Genomic DNA, 14,635 nt, shown 5'->3' with positions numbered 1-14,635 from the left:
ACACACAGCATATACACATACATAGGATACACACACACAGCATATACAGACACATAGGATACATACACAGCATATACAGACACATAGGATACATACACACAGCATATACAGACACATAGGATACATACACACAGCATATACAGACACATAGGATACATACACACAGCATATACAGACACATAGGATACACACACACACAGCATATACACATACATAGGATACACACAGCATATACAGACACATAGGATACATACACAGCATATACACATACATAGGATACACACATACAGCATATAAATACATAGCATACTCCTCTCCCTCCCCCTCAAACACCAGGACAGTGGGTGCCTCACCTATCCAGCATAACTAATCCCACCCTGGCCTGTACATGAAATACACAGATGCCGTGCACTGCACAAATTTACTGCCTCTCCCGGCCAGCCAGACTGGTCACATGGGAGAACTTCCTGGGAGGAGCTGCTGCTTCCTCTGCAGCTAGCTCCCCCTACACTCGGCCAGCCTGCCTCCGAGTCCATCCACATGTAGTCAGTGAAGGCAGCTCAGCTGCCGGCAGCCGCACAGTCTCTCTGCGGCTCTAAAATAAGAAAAAAAAAATCATCAGCTGCTACGATGGATCAGCATGCAGGGGGGGGGGTTTCTAGGTACTCTGAAACCCCCCTGCGTGCGCGAATGGGCAGGGGGCCCTTTTGGAAAGGGGGGCCCGGGGGTACGTATCCCCGGGACCCCCCCCTTAATCCGGCTCTGGTTGCCCAGGACAACAGGGTTTGTATGTGCAACATTATCTGCTAAACAGTTAGACGTGAGTGGAGTGTAGTATGTTGTTGGACTTTTACACTTGTGGTTGGGTATTCCAATATTTGCACATTGAATTCGCATGCTTCACTTTGTTAGGCTGGCTAAGGACACAGTGATTTGTGTTGTGAAATTTACACTCAAAAATAAAGAACATTTAATTTTAAAACATGTTTGACCTTATGTAGTAAGTAAGGCAGGCTTTCAGGGAGTGTGGGTATGCTAGGATATGTTGTCCTTCTGAAGATGTTGATATGCAGTGTGATGATGCAGGGCCAACCCCAAAAAAGATAAGTCGGCTTCACTCCAGATGTGAATGAATGCCAACATGGTGTTACATTTACTAAGATGGTAGTTCTCTTTAAGATGGGATGTTGCCCATAGCAACCAATAAGATTATACTTGTAATTTTTGTGGCCCCTTCTACAAGATAATATGTTGAATTTGATTGGTTGCTATGGTCAACGTCCCATCTTAAATAGAACTCCCATATTAGTAAATGTACCCCATGGTGTGGTACACTTTATAAAAAAAGAATAGTTAAAAACAAACATTGCTGAGCAGGCTTGTGTGTTGTTCTGCTACTGATTTATCCTTAAAACAGACATGATGTAGTCACTTAGGCATTAAAGCAGGCCTGTCCAAACTGCGGCCCTCCAACTGCTGAGAAACTACACATCCCAGCATGCCCTGACACAGTTTTGCATTCTCTGACCCCAAAACTGTGTCTTGACATGCTGGTATATGTAGTTTCGCAACAGCTGGAGGGCCTCAGTTTGGACATGCCTGCATTAAAGTGTGCTTTATGCCTTGCTAGTATACAGTGGCGGTTCTTGCCACGGGCAAGCAGGACTTTTGCCCGGGGCGCCGCCTTCCGGAGGGCGCTGGCGCCATCCGGAGGGCGCCGCACCGTGGCAAGATCCGCCACTGCTGCCCGCTGTGTCCCCCGTCCGCCTCCGCTGCCCGCTGCCGTCCCCGTCCTCGACGCCTCCTGTGAAGGGAACTAGACGCTATGCGTCTAGTTTCCCTTCGTGGAGAGTAACTGCTGAGCGGTGCGCGATGACGTCATCGCGCACCGCACAGCAAAGGTCCTCTCCACGAAGGGAACTAGACGCATAGCGTCTAGTTTCTCTTCGTGGAGAGGACCTTTTGCTGTGCGGTGCGCGATGACGTCATCGCGCACCGCTCAGCATTCAAGCGGCGCTTTCAATGTACAGGGGGCGTGACTCACCACGCCCCCTGTATTAGGCCACGCCCCTTTCCTGCCCGGGGCGCTCTGCGCCCTTGAACCGGCCCTGCTAGTATAATAGGTAATGTGAGTAAGTTAGTAATGTTTTCTTTGACTCTTCTTTTCAGATGCTGCAGTTGGAGATCCCACCAGTTTGCCGGCACTGTTACTACAACTAAAAGGCAATTTAAGGGCCGTCATTGCTGACATCGAGGCCATCGGAAAAAAAATTTAAGTTTATAATTTTAATTTGGTTAACATTTTAATTTCTTTAAAAAAAAAAAAAATTTAAGTTAAGCGGGTGTGGTGTTTATTTATGCTATAAAGGAACAGCACATTGGCGTGCAGAAATTGGTGACCTTAAACAGTTCACACATCTTACTTAAGAATAATTTCATAAAAATACACCAACAATAATTTTTTTTTCAAAACCGTTAGGAGGTTATGGATTATAAATACATGTAAACACATTTATTCACACACTACACATCTACACAATACTTCAAACATTTGCATTAGACCAGGCACATTTCCCATATCTATATTTGTAATTTTTCCAGATCAATGTTTATGGCCAATTATGGCTACAAAGTGTTCTTCTGATACTTCTTTGAAGACTTAATTGGTCAGGACCATTGTCATTCATTACACTAATTGGATTCGTAATTGAGGAGGGCTTGTGGACTTTAAACTGAAAGGTGTAATTTCACTTAATAGAAAAAAAACACATTGTTGTGCGTTTTTCCGCAAAAGTGTGCACTTTTAAGAAGAATGTGTAAATCTACGAAAACTTAGTATTTTTACGTTGAGGTTTGTGTTAATGCGATGCTTTTGCATTGCTGCGATGTCATTTTGCGTACGCCCACTTTGTGTAATACTGCGGACGAATTGGCAAAAATACGTTGGGGGCGGATATTCGCAATTTTGCAACATGTTCGCAATTTTGCTCATACCTTGTGCGAACGAAAAAAATAGCGAACAACTCAGAATGACCACCATAGATGGGCTCCGCAGGAGACATGGGCACTCTAAAGACTTTAGAATGGGTGTGCACTGGCTCCTCCCTCTATGCCCCTCCTCCAGACCTCAGTTAGAGAAACTGTGCCCAGAGGAGATGGACAGTACGAGGAAAGGATTTTTGTTAATCTAAGGGCAAGGGTGGTCATTCCGAGTTGTTCGCTCTGTATTTTTTTCCGCATCGCATCGATTTTCCGCTTATTGCACATGCGCAATGTTCGCACTGCGACTGCGCCAAGTAAATTTGCTATGCAGTTAGGATTTTTACTCACCGCATTACGAGGTTTTTTCTTCGTTCTGGTGATCGTAATGTGATTGACAGGAAGTGGGTGTTTCTGGGCGGAAACTGGCCGTTTTATGGGCGTGTGTGAAAAAACGCTACAGTTTCTGGGAAAAACGCGGGAGTGCCTGGAGAAACGGAGGAGTGTCTGGGCGAACGCTGGGTGTGTTTGTGACGTCAAACCAGGAACGACAAGCACTGAACTGATCGCACTGGCAGAGTAAGTCTCGAGCTACTCAGAAACTGCACAGAGATGTCTTTTCGCAATATTGCGAATCTTTCGTTCGCAATTTTAAGAAGCTAAGCTTCACTCCCAGTAGGCGGCGGCTTAGCGTGTGCAAAGCTGCTAAAAGCAGCTTGCGAGCGAACAACTCGGAATGACCACCAAGATTCATACCAGCCCACACCATCCACACCGTATAACCTGGAATATACGCAACCAGTTAACAGTATGAACAAAACAGCATCAGCCAACGACTGAACTTAACTGTAACATAACCCTTATGTAAGCAACAACTATATACAAGTCTTGCAGAAATATGTCCGTACTGGGAGGGGCACCCAGCATCCTCTACGGACTAGGAGAAAAAGATTTACCGGTAGGTTTAAAATCTTATTTTCTCTTACGTCCTAGAGGATGCTGGGGACTCCATAAGGACCATGGGGATTATACCAAAGCTCCAGACCGGGTGGGAGAGTGCGGATGACTCTGCAGCACCGATTGAGCAAACATGAGGTCCTCATCAGCCAGGGTATCAAACTTGTAGAATTTTGCAAAAGTGTTTGAACCCGACCAAATAGCTGCTCGGCACAACGGTAATCCCGAGACGCCTCGGGCAGCCGCCCAAGAAGAGCCCACCTTCCTAGTGGAATGGGCCTTTACCGAATCTGGTACCAGCAATCCAGCTATAGAATGAGCCTGCTGAATCGTGTTACTGCTTAGAAGCAGGGGCGCCAACCTTGTTGGCTGCATACAGGACAAACAGTGCCTCTGTTTTCCTAACCCGAGCCGTCCTGGCTACATAAACTTTTAAGGCCGTGACTACATCAAGAGACTTGGAATCCTCCAAGTCCCCCTTGGCCACAGGCACCACAATAGGTTGGTTCATATGAAACCACCTTAGGCAGAGATTGAGGACGAGTCCTCAACTCTGCTCTATCCACATGGAAAATCAGATAGGGGCTTTTGTGAGACAAAGCCGCCAATTCGGACACCCGCCTCGCAGATGCCAAGGCTAACAACATGACCACTTTCCAAGTGAGAAATTTCAACTCAACTGTTTGAAGAGGTTCAAACCAGTGTGACTTTAGGAACTGTAACACCACGTTAAGGTCCCATGGTGCCACTGGGGGCACAAAAGGAGGCTGGATGTGCAGCGCTCCCTTTACAAAAGTCTGGACTTCTGGGAGAGAAGCCAATTCCTTCTGAAAGAATATAGATAGGGCCGAAATCTTTACCTTAATGGAGCCTAACTTCAGGCCCATATCCACTCCTGTCTGTAGGAAGTGGAGAAAACGGCCCAGGTGGAAATCTTCCGTAGGAGCATTCTTGGCTTCACACCAAGAAACATACTTCCTCCAGATACAGTGATAATGTATACCTCCTTCCTAGCCCTTATCAGAGTAGGGATGACTTCCTCCGGAATACCTTTCCCAGCTAGGATTCGGTGTTCAACCGCCATGCCGTCAAACGTAACCGCAGTAAGTCTTGGAACACGCAGGGCCCCTGCTGCAACAGGTCCTCCCTGAGAGGAAGAGGCCATGGATCTTCTGTGAGCATCTCCTGAAGATCTGAATACCAGGCCCTTCGAGGCCAATCTGGTACAATGAGTATTGTCTGCACTCTTTTTCTTCGCATGATTCTCAATATTTTGGAGAGGAGAGGAAGAGGAGGGAATAGATAGACCGACTGAAACACCCATGGTGTCACCAGGGCGTCTACCGCTACTGCCTGAGGGTCCCATGACCTGGCACAATACCTCCGAAGCTTCTTGCTGAGGCGTGACGCCATGATGTCTATTTGTGGAAGTCCCCACTGACTTGTTATCTCTGCAGAAACTTCTTGATGAAGTCCCCACTCTCCTCGATGGAGATCGTGTCTGCTGAGGAAGTCTGCTTCCCAGTTGTCCACTCCCGGAATGAAGACTGCTGACAGAGCGCTTACGTGATTTTCCGCCCAGCGCAGAATCCTTGTGGCTTCCGCCATTGCCACTCTGCTCCTTGTCCCGCCTTGGCGGTTTAAATGAGCCACGGCTGTGATGTTGTCTGATTGAATCAGAACCGGTAGGTCGTGAAGAAGATTCTCCGCTTGTTGTAGGCCGTTGTATATGGCCCTTAATTCCAGTATGTTGATGTGTAGACAAGCCTCCTGGCTTGACCATGTTCCCTGCAAATTTCTTCCTTGTGTGACTGCTCCCCATCCTCGGAGGCTCGTGTCCGTGGTCACCAGAACTTAGTCTTGAATGCCGAACCTGCGACCCTCTAGAAGGTGAGCAATCTGCAGCCACCACAGGAGAGACACTCTGGCCATGGGGGACAGGCTTATTTTCTGATGAATTTGAAGATGGGACCCGGACCACTTGTCCAGAAGGTCCCACTGAAATGTCCTCGCATGAAGCCTGCCAAAGGGGATGGCCTCGTAGGTCGCCACTATTTTTCCCAGAACTCGAGTGCATTGATGGACTGACACTCTTTTCGGTTTTAACAGGTCTCTAACCATGTTCTGGAGTTCCTGGACTTTTTCCATCGGGAGAAAAACCCTCTTTTGTTCCGTGTCCAGAATCATGCCTAAGAAAGATAGCCGAGTCGTTGGAATCAACTGTGACTTTGGTAGATTTAGAATCCAGCCATGTTGCTGCAGCACTCTCAGGGAGAGCGACACGCTTTTCAGCAACTGATCTCTCGATCTCGCTTTTATCAGGAGATCGTCCAAGTACGGGATAATTGTGACTCCCTGCCTGCGCAGGAGCACCATCATTTCCGCCATTACCTTGGTAAAAATCCTCGGGCCGTAGAAAGCCCAAACGACAACGTCTGAAACTGGTAATGACAGTCCTGTACAGCGAATCTCAGGTACGCCTGATGAGGGGGATATATGGGGGCATGAAGGTATGCATCCTTTATGTCTAGTGACACCATAATATCCCCCCTTCCAGGCTGGAGATAACCGCCCAGAGCAATTCCATCTTGAATTTGAACTTTTTCAAGTACAGGTTTAGGGATTTTAGATTTAGAATGGGCCTGACAGAGTCATCCGGTTTTGGAACCACAAACAGGGTTGAATAGTACCCCTTCCCCTGTTGAACTAGGGGAACTTTGACAATCACTTGCTGTTGATACAGCTTTTCAATTTCAGCTAAAACTATCTCCCTCTCTGGGGGAGAAGCTGGCAAAGCCGATTTGAAAAATCGACGGGGAGGCACCTCTTCGAATTCCAGCTTGTATCCTTGGGATACAATTTCCATTGCCAAGGATCCACATCTGATTGAACCCAGACGTGGCTGAAGAGTCGAAGACGTGCTCCCACCGGCCCGGACTCCCTCAGTGGAGCCCCAGCGTCATGCTGTGGATTTAGTAGAAGCCGGGGAGGACTTCTGCTCCTGGGAACTAGCCGTAGCAGGCATTCTTTTCCCTCTACCCTTACCTCTGGCGAGGAAGGAAGAGCCCCGACCTCTTCTGGACTTATGCGGCCGAAAGGACTGCATCTGATACTGTGGTGTTCTCTTCTGCTGTGGGGGAACATAAGGTAAAAAAGTAGATTTACCCGCAGTAGCTGTGGAAACCAGGTCCGCTAGACCTTCCCCAAATAAAACCTCACTCTTGTAAGGCAAAACTTCCATATGCCTCTTTGAGTCGGCATCACCCGTCCATTGGCGGGTCCACAGGGCTCGCCTAGCAGAAATCGCCATAATGTTGGCTCTCGAACCTAGCAGCACAACGTCTCTCTGAGCGTCTCTCATATACAAGACTGCGTCTTTAATGTAGTGATGAGCGGGTTCGGTTTCTAGGAAACCGAACCCCCCCGAACTTCACCTTTTTTACACGGGTCCGAGGCAGGTTAGAACCTTCCCGCCTTGCTCGGCTAACACGAGCGCGCCCGAACGTCATCATCCCGCTGTCGGATTCTCGCGAGATTCGGATTCTATATAAGCAGCCGCGCGTCGCTGCCATTTTCACTCGTGCATTGGAGATGATAGGTAGAGGACGTGGCTGGCGTCCTCTCCGTTTATTGTAGAAGTTGATTGGTTGTTTATTGCTTAATTGTGGGGAGGATTGGGGAGCAGCTGTTAGGAGTACAGTGCAGAGTTTTGCTGATAAGTGACCACCAGTTTTTATCCGTTCTCTGCCTGAAAAAAACGCTCCATACCATATCTGTGCTCAGTGTGCTGCATAATATATCTGTGCTGAGTGCTCACACTGCTTAATTGTGGGGACTGGGGAGCAGCTATAGCAGGAGTACAGTGCAGAGTTTTGCTGACAGTGACCACCAGTATACGTTGTCTGCCTGAAAAACACTCCATATCTGTGCTCAGTGTGCTGCTTTATTGTGGGGACTGGGGACCACCAGTATAATTAATATTATATAGGAGGAGTACAGTGCAGAGTGCACTGCTGTACCTACCTCTGTGTCGTCATCCATTAAGTATACTATCCACCTACATTCTATACCTGTGGTGCATTTTAGTTTTGCAGTTTGCTGACAGTGTCCACCAGTATACTATATATAGCAGTACGGTAGGCCACTGCTGTACCTACCTCTGTGTCGTCACTCGTCATCCATTAAGTATACTATCCATCTACATTCTATACCTGTGATGCATTTTAGTTTTGCAGTTTGCTGACAGTGTCCACCAGTATACTATATATAGCAGTACGGTAGGCCACTGCTGTACCTACCTCTGTGTCGTCACTCGTCATCCATTAAGTATACTATCCATCTACATTCTATACCTGTGGTGCATTTTAGTTTTGCCGTTTGCTGACAGTGTCCACAGTATACTATATATAGCAGTACGGTAGGCCACTGCTGTACCTACCTCTGTGTCGTCACTCGTCATCCATTAAGTATACTATCCATCTACATTCTATACCTGTGATGCATTTTAGTTTTGCAGTTTGCTGACAGTGTCCACCAGTATACTATATATAGCAGTACGGTAGGCCACTGCTGTACCTACCTCTGTGTCGTCACTCGTCATCCATTAAGTATACTATCCATCTACATTCTATACCTGTGGTGCATTTTAGTTTTGCCGTTTGCTGACAGTGTCCACAGTATACTATATATAGCAGTACGGTAGGCCACTGCTGTACCTACCTCTGTGTCGTCACTCGTCATCCATTAAGTATACTATCCATCTACATTCTATACCTGTGGTGCATTTTAGTTTTGCAGTTTGCTGACAGTGTCCACCAGTATACTATATATAGCAGTACGGTAGGCCACTGCTGTACCTACCTCTGTGTCGTCACTCGTCATCCATTAAGTATACTATCCATCTACATTCTATACCTGTGGTGCATTTTAGTTTTGCAGTTTGCTGACAGTGTCCACCAGTATACTATATATAGCAGTACGGTAGGCCACTGCTGTACCTACCTCTGTGTCGTCACTCGTCATCCATTAAGTATACTATCCATCTACATTCTATACCTGTGGTGCATTTTAGTTTTGCAGTTTGCTGACAGTGTCCACCAGTATACTATATAAAGCAGTACGGTAGGCCACTGCTGTACCTACCTCTGTGTCGTCACTCGTCATCCATTAAGTATACTATCCATCTACATTCTATACCTGTGGTGCATTTTAGTTTTGCAGTTTGCTGACAGTGTCCACCAGTATACTATATATAGCAGTACGGTAGGCCACTGCTGTACCTACCTCTGTGTCGTCACTCGTCATCCATTAAGTATACTATCCATCTACATTCTATACCTGTGGTGCATTTTAGTTTTGCAGTTTGCTGACAGTGTCCACCAGTATACTATATATAGCAGTACGGTAGGCCACTGCTGTACTTACCTCTGTGTCGTCACTCGTCATCCATTAAGTATACTATCCATCTACATTCTATACCTGTGGTGCATTTTAGTGTCAAAGTCGAAAAATATCATGCTTCACATTGCCATATATTAACCCCATGCACATGCCCGCTGCTCGTGCATATAGTCTGCCGTACGTGCACATGTCCACAAATTGCGTATGCTCGCTCCGGCGAGTACGCGCGGTATATGCGTATTTACGGTAGAGTTTATGAGCTTGTAGCGGGCGGCTCGTTTATAGTATATTTAACCCACATAGCATGTTTTGTAGGTATTATTCCCTTTAATAATATCTGTAAGTATGTTTAGTGTAACTGGTTCATGGACAAAGGAATTCCTCTTTGCATGATACGAAGGGTCAGACAGGGTCTGAGCGGTGGTGTTTAGTACCTAACTGAAGAGTATTTTATTAAAAACAATCCGGTGTTGGTTAGGAAGAGATAAATCGCTCCTGCGTATAGTTATGTTTAAAAGAAGTTTATGGACATTTACAGTATTTGCAGTTCATTACACATGCAGGGGGAATCCAGAGGATGCCTCCCACCTGAGCAGTTGGAGAGAGACACATCCCCCCGTACGAACCCACCTATGACCTTTTGTTATAGTGCAAAGAGACATTCCTGTGTCCAATGAACAATGAGATTGTAGGGACCATTGTATTGTGAATGTAGGCTGTAAATATAAGGATCACCATTGCTGGGGCAGCACAGACTCTCTACAAAGGTTTTCATCATTGATTAACTTAGAGCTGGATTCCAGATAGCGCAGGCGATTCATTCCCACGTGTGTAAGTTTTTCTCTGTGGCCATTTCGTTACTCTGTATGTATGCAATTGTTCCTTTGTAGCTAACCTATAAGTGTTTGCCATTTATCCTCTTTCTGTTTATTTGTATTTGCAATTGTTTGCTAATGTTTGTATTTCTGCTTAGTTATTGTGTTTAGGTATTAATGTTAGTTTTGTAGTGTATAAGCTGTTAACTGTACTTTTACCTTTTACTTACTAAAGATCATCTAGTAAAGGTGTTGGAACCTAGTGAGGAGTGTGTTTCACCAGTTATTATTAAGGGTTTCTGAGTATCTCAATCGCTCAAACAGCTTGCTTAAATATCCAGGTTAACCAGTGGTATATCATTACAGTATCTCAATACTAAGACTTACAGTATAATCATACTCTGTGTTTAAGGTTTAAAAGGTTATTATCTGTGTGTACGCTCGCTGTGTGTATTCCGTACACTCAGCGCAGCGTGTGTACGTAACTTGCGTACCACGTGCGAGGTCTTTGTACGCAAATAGCGTACGGAGTGCGTAGCACGTGCACGTGGTTTAGCGGCCATTACGGCTTGAAGGTATTAGTAAATAGCTTGTGTTAAAAGGTAAATAATTAGCTTTATCATTAGTTTTGCATTTTGCTGACAGTGTCCACCAGTATACTATATATAGCAGTACGGTAGGCCACTGCTGTACCTACCTCTGTGTCGTCACTCGTCATCCATTAAGTATACTAACCATCTACATTCTATACCTGTGGTGCATTTTAGTTTTGCAGTTTGCTGACAGTGTCCACCAGTATACTATATATAGCAGTACGGTAGGCCACTGCTGTTCCTACCTCTGTGTAGTCACTCATCATACATTAAGTATACTATCCATCTACATTCTATACCTGTGGAGCATTTTAGTTGTGCGCAGTATATATAGTAGTAGGCCATTGCTATTGATACTGGCATATAATTCCACACATTAAAATATGGAGAACAAAAATGTGGAGGTTAAAATAGGGAAAGATCAAGATCCACTTCCACCTCGTGCTGAAGCTGCTGCCACTAGTCATGGCCGAGACGATGAAATGCCATCAACGTCGTCTGCCAAGGCCGATGCCCAATGTCATAGTAGAGAGCATGTAAAATCCAAAACACAAAAGTTCAGTAAAATTACCCAAAAATCTAAATTAAAAGCGTCTGAGGAGAAGCGTAAACTTGCCAATATGCCATTTACGACACGGAGTGGCAAGGAACGGCTGAGGCCCTGGCCTATGTTCATGGCTAGTGGTTCAGCTTCACATGAGGATGGAAGCACTCATCCTCTCGCTAGAAAAAAGAAAAGACTTAAGCTGGCAAAACCACAGCAAAGAACTGTGCGTTCTTCGAAATCACAAATCCCCAAGGAGAGTCCAATTGTGTCGGTTGCGATGCCTGACCTTCCCAACACTGGACGGGAAGAGCTTGCGCCTTCCACCATTTGCACGCCCCCTGCAAGTGCTGGAAGGAGCACCCGCAGTCCAGTTCCTGATAGTCAAATTGAAGATGTCACTGTTGAAGTACACCAGGATGAGGATATGGGTGTTGCTGGCGCTGGGGAGGAAATTGACAAGGAGGATTCTGATGGTGAGGTGGTTTGTTTAAGTCAGGCACCCGGGGAGACACCTGTTGTCCGTGGGACGAATATGGCCATTGACATGCCTGGTCAAAATACAAAAAAACTTACACAACAAAGTATCTCGGCGCTAATTGCTAGGTAGATAAGTACACATTAATTATAATCTACATAAAAAAACACACATTAATCAATAGCAGCTGTAAAAAGGGAGAGTACTCCACCCTAAATTAAAAACTAAAACATACACAAATCACAGCGCTTATTAAAAAGTTATGTGCCTTTTATTAATACACTGTAGAATAAAAACAATTATTAATATAAGAAGACCCGTCCTGTGTATAGATGTATCTCCACATTAGTATGGTTAGTAAGTCAATCTTCCTGATTGTGGAAGATTGACTTACTAACCATACTAATGTGGAGATACATCTATAATTGTGTTTAATGCTTGGCAGGATCGGCCGATACAAAAAAAATCAGCTCTTCGGTGTGGAATTATTTCAACACAAATGCAGACAACAGGTGTCAAGCCGTGTGTTGCCTTTGTCTAGCTGTAATAAGTAGGGGTAAGGACGTTAACCACCTCGGAACATCCGCCCTTATACGTCACCTGCAGCGCATTCATCATAAGTCAGTGACAAGTTCAAAAACTTTGGGTGACAGCGGAAGCAGTCCACTGACCACTAAATCCCATCCTCTTGTAACCAAGCTCCTGCAAACCACACCACCAACTCCCTCAGTGTCAATTTCCTCCTTACCCAGGAAAGCCAATAATCCTGCAGGCCATGTCACTGGCAAGTCTGACGAGTCCTCTCCTGCCTGGGATTCCTCCGATGCATCCTTGAGTGTAACGCCTACTGCTGCTGGCGCTGCTGTTGTTGCTGCTGGAAGTCGATCGTCATCCCAGAGGGGAAGTCGGAAGACCACTTGTACTACTTCCAGTAAGCAATTGACTGTCCAACAGTCCTTTGCGAGGAAGATGAAATATCACAGCAGTCATCCTGCTGCAAAGCAGATAACTCAGGCCTTGGCAGCCTGGGCGGTGAGAAACGTGGTTCCGGTATCCATCGCTAATTTAGAGCCAACTATAGACTTGATTGAGGTACTGTGTCCCCGGTACCAAATACCATCTAGGTTCCATTTCTCCAGGCAGGCGATACCGAAAATGTACACAGACCTCAGAAAAAGACTCACCAGTGTCCTAAAAAATGCAGTTGTACCCAATGTCCACTTAACCACGGACATGTGGACAAGTGGAGCAGGGCAGACTCAGGACTATATGACTGTGACAGCCCACTGGGTAGATGTATTGCCTCCCGCTGCAAGAACAGCAGCGGCGGCACCAGTAGCAGCATCTCGCAAACGCCAACTCGTTCCTAGGCAGGCTACGCTTTGTATCACCGCTTTCCAGAATAGGCACACAGCTGAAAACCTCTTACGGCAACTGAGGAAGATCATCGCAGAATGGCTTACCCCAATTGGACTCTCCTGGGGATTTGTGACATCGGACAACGCCAGCAATATTGTGCGTGCATTACATCTGGGCAAATTCCAGCACGTCCCATGTTTTGCACATACCTTGAATTTGGTGGTGCAGAATTATTTAAAAAACGACAGGGGCGTGCAAGAGATGCTGTCGGTGGCCCGAAGAATTGCAGGCCACTTTCGGCATTCAGGCACCGCGTACAGAAGACTGGAGCACCACCAAACATTCCTGAACCTGCCCTGCCATCATCTGAAGCAAGAGGTGGTAACGAGGTGGAATTCAACCCTCTATATGCTTCAGAGGATGGAGGAGCAGCAAAAGGCCATTCAAGCCTATACATCTGGCCACGATATAGGCAAAGGAGGTGGAATGCACCTGACTCAAGCGCAGTGGAGAATGATTTCAACGTTGTGCAAGGTTCTGCAACCCTTTGAACTTGCCACACGTGAAGTCAGTTCAGACACTGCCAGCATGAGTCAGGTCATTCCCCTCATCAGGCTTTTGCAGAAGAAGCTGGAGACATTGAAGGAGGAGCTAAAACAGAGTGATTCCGCTAGGCATGTGGGACTTGTGGATGGAGCCCTTAATTCGCTTAACCAGGATTCACGGGTGGTCAATCTGTTGAAATCAGAGCACTACATTTTGGCCACCGTGCTCGATCCTAGATTTAAAACCTACGTTGTATCTCTCTTTCCGGCAGACACAAGTCTGCAGAGGTTCAAAGACCTGCTGGTGAGAAAATTGTCAAGTCAAGCGGAACGTGACCCGTCACCATCTCCTCCTTCACATTCTCCCGCAACTGGGGGTGCGAGGAAAAGGCTAAGAATTCCGAGCCCACCCGCTGGCGGTGATGCAGGGCAGTCTGGAGCGAGTGCTGACATCTGATCCGGACTGAAGGACCTGCCAACGATTACTGACATGTCGTCTACTGTCACTGCATATGATTCTGTCACCATTGAAAGAATGGTGGAGGATTATATGAGTGACCGCATCCAAGTAGGCACGTCAGACAGTCCGTACGTATACTGGCAGGAAAAAGAGACAATTTGGAGGCCCTTGCACAAACTGGCTTTATTCTACCTAAGTTGCCCTCCCTCCAGTGTGTACTCCGAAAGAGTGTTTAGTGCAGCCGCTCACCTTGTCAGCAATCGGCGTACGAGGTTACTTCCAGAAAATGTGGAGAAGATGATGTTCATTAAAATGAATTATAATCAATTCCTCCGTGGAGACATTCACCAGCAGCAATTGCCTCCAGAAAGTACACGGGGACCTGAGATGGTGGATTCCAGTGGGGACGAATTAATAATCTGTGAGGAGGGGGATGTACACAGTGAAAGGGGTGAGGAATCGGAGGATGATGATGAGGTGGACATCTTGCCTCTGTAGAGCCAGT

This window comes from Pseudophryne corroboree, chromosome 11 (assembly GCF_028390025.1).
Source record: "Pseudophryne corroboree isolate aPseCor3 chromosome 11, aPseCor3.hap2, whole genome shotgun sequence".
Taxonomy (NCBI): Eukaryota; Metazoa; Chordata; class Amphibia; order Anura; family Myobatrachidae; genus Pseudophryne; species Pseudophryne corroboree.
This window is presented reverse-complemented; position numbering follows the sequence as displayed.